The sequence below is a fragment of the Elephantulus edwardii genome, unplaced genomic scaffold (genome assembly GCF_000299155.1).
Source record: "Elephantulus edwardii isolate Elephantulus edwardi_28Jun2011 unplaced genomic scaffold, EleEdw1.0 scaffold00177, whole genome shotgun sequence".
In the NCBI taxonomy this organism is placed as follows: Eukaryota; Metazoa; Chordata; class Mammalia; order Macroscelidea; family Macroscelididae; genus Elephantulus; species Elephantulus edwardii.
The window spans coordinates 1,668,139-1,671,242 of NW_006399927.1; positions in this window are offsets into that span (position 1 = coordinate 1,668,139).

Here is a 3,104-nt window from a genome sequence, read left to right on the forward strand (position 1 = left end):
TTTTACCCTATTGGAGAAGATTTTTGATGTGCATAGGGATTTGATTCTTAGAAGGTTCCATTCATCTATTTTATCCTTTCTTGGTTTTAGGTTTTTCAGAATGTTTGGAAGATTGTTCAAGTTGTGGACTAGTACTTCTAGGGTTCTTCCATGCTTTTCTCTAATGAAGCATATAGTCCTTGGTTTTAGTCCTAGGTCCTTGATTCATTTTGAGCTGGTTTTTGTGTATGGTGTGAGGTGTGGGTCCTTCCCTCCCCCCTTTTTTTCTTCTTCTTCATTTTAATGAAAATTTACAGAGATACTTTTATCCCTGCCCACTCTTCTACTCCAGTTTGTTCTTCTCTTTGAAAAGTAAAAGAAAAATTCTTTCGTTGTTATACAATCCCTCCCCTCAAGTCCACTCTACTATGCAGCCTTTGTTCTAGACTCATGTCATGACAATAATACCTTATCATATATCTCTTTTAAACAGTTCTCTCCCTCATCTGTTTCAATGCAGTATACATCATTCCTCCCATCCTTCTCTGTGTTCCCTCATCTTTGATGTCAGGCCTATTTTACAACAGTGGCCCTATGCAATATTTGTCCTTTTGTGACTGAGATATTTCACTTAGAATAATGTCCTCCAAGGTCATCTATTTTGAATAATATTGCATGAGTTCCTTGTTTTTCAATGCAGCATAATATTTCATTGTGTGAATATACCACAGCTTCTCTATCCGTTTATTTTTTTATGGGAACTTAGGTTGTTTCCAACTTTTGCTATTGTGAACAAAGGTTCAATCAACATAGGTGTGAATATATCTGCTTGTATCCTGCCACTTTGCTGAATTGGTCAACTATGACCAGTAGTTTTCTTGCAGAATCTTTAGGGTTTTTTAAGTATACTACCATATCATCTGCATAGAGAGATAATTTTACCTCCTCTTTGCCAATTTGGATACCTTTTATTTCCTTCTCTTACCTTATCAGCAATGCTTATTGAATGGTAGAAAACCTAACTTCCATGTGGAAAATCCAGGCATGAGCATCTCCTGTGCCAGTGCATTTCATGTGCAGCTACCACCTGTCTGTCAGTGGAGGCTTCTGTGTTGCTGTAATGCTGAACAGGTTTCGGCAAAGCTTCCAAACTAGGAAGGACTAAAAAGAAGGGCCTGGCAATATATTTTCAAAATATTGGTGAACAAAAACCCTGTGGGTCAATCAGTCCTTGGGGTTGATTCCACATCATTCAACAATAACAGCCTGCAACCTGCTTCCTTTAGGAAATTTTTGTTAATTGTTAACAAAAAATCTTCATCTGAAGTCCTTCTAAATATGAATAAATCCCCCAGGAAATCTCACTGATAAAGTTATTTTGTTCATTATGCTTGGCAAGTATCCAATAGTATATCAGTAAATGTTTGTTCAATGAATGAATGAGTTTTATAATGAATATTTTTTAAATATTGTTCGATGCAGTCAAGTGTACTATCTCCATAGTGACCTTAAGAATAATGCATCTGAGACTAGCTTGCCCTAGCCTCCTACATCCTCACTGTCTCAGAGATGTTTGGGCCCATTGTTGCAGTCACTGTGTCAATACACCTCCTTGAGGATCTTCCTTTCTTTCTTTATCTCGCCTAGTACTTTCCCAAATATTAGGTCTTTTCTAAGAACTACTGTTCATAGGGTTAGTATGACTTGTAGTCAACTTGACAGCATATAACAACAACAATAATAATATAAGAATATGATAATTAAAAGAGATGTTGTATATAAAGGAGTCATTTACCTAGAACACAGTATGAGGTCAATGAAAGTTTAATATTTTCTGAAAGTAAAGACACTGCCTAGACAAGTCTGCACTATTTGACTTGCACTTTATGGATTAGCTCTCACCATCAAGACAACAAAAGTCTTTCCACTAGACCAATATCCAATATCATAATAGATGGAGAAAGGGCTGAAACTGTCAATGATTTCATCTTACCTGAATCCACAACCAACATCCTTGGTATCAGCAGTCAAGAGATTGAGAGATGTATTACTTCGGGCAAGTCCACTCTCAGGGACCTCTTTAAAAAACTAAAGAGCAATGATGTCAGTTTGAAGACTAAGGTGGATCTGATCCAGGCCATGGTCTTTTCAACTATTTGTTACACATCTGAGAGCTGGACAATGTATAAATATGATAGAAGAATTGATGCCTTATATTTGAGATGTTGGAAAATATCGTTGCCATGGACTGGCAAAAGAACAAACAGATACATCTTAGAAAAAGTGCAGCCAGAGTGTTCATTGAAGTCAAGGATGATGAAGTTTCATCTCATATACTTTGGACATATTGCTAGGAGAGACTATTCCTTACAAAGAGACATCACACTTGGAAAGGTGGATGTTCACCAAAAAAGAGGAATATCTCAACCATGTGGATTGACACAGTGACTGCAATAGTAGACTTGAACATGAAAGAGATTGTAAGTGTGGTGCAGGATAGAGGACTCAGATCTGTTGCTCAAAGGGTTGCTATGAGGTACAATTAATTTTATGGCATCTAAGAACATTGATAACAATTTGAAAGGAATGAAGGTATACTTGAACTTGTGTCATGATTTCTGAGTGGGTTAATGGACCAAAATATTCTCCCAGACTTGAAACATGAAAGTATTTAGAAAGATTAGTCATCTCTAATATCTATACAAAGGCCAAAAAGATGTGAAGTGGCTATAACCTCTGCTTAATAATTAGGTCTCTGTGCACCATTACAGTTAAATATGCAAATGGTAGCCCTTTGATTCTTATCATTTCTGGGAAGGATGAATATTTTCAGTCTGTTGCATTTGTGTCCATTTAGATAATGATAATGAAGTCAACAGATCTTTCCCATTTCTCAATGACTTTCGTTGAAAGAACCAGGCCCGGCGGTGCTTTTAGAGACCACGTTTATAGATTAATTTCATCATTACAGAATTGCAGGAATCCCTCGGGTAGAAGGGAGCACATATTAACTTTTGTCAGTGACACTGCACAAATACAAGATTAGGATGACAAATGGCAAATATTCCATCCAGTTGAAAATGGAATACACAAAAACCAACTCAAGGTGGATCATGGACCTAGGA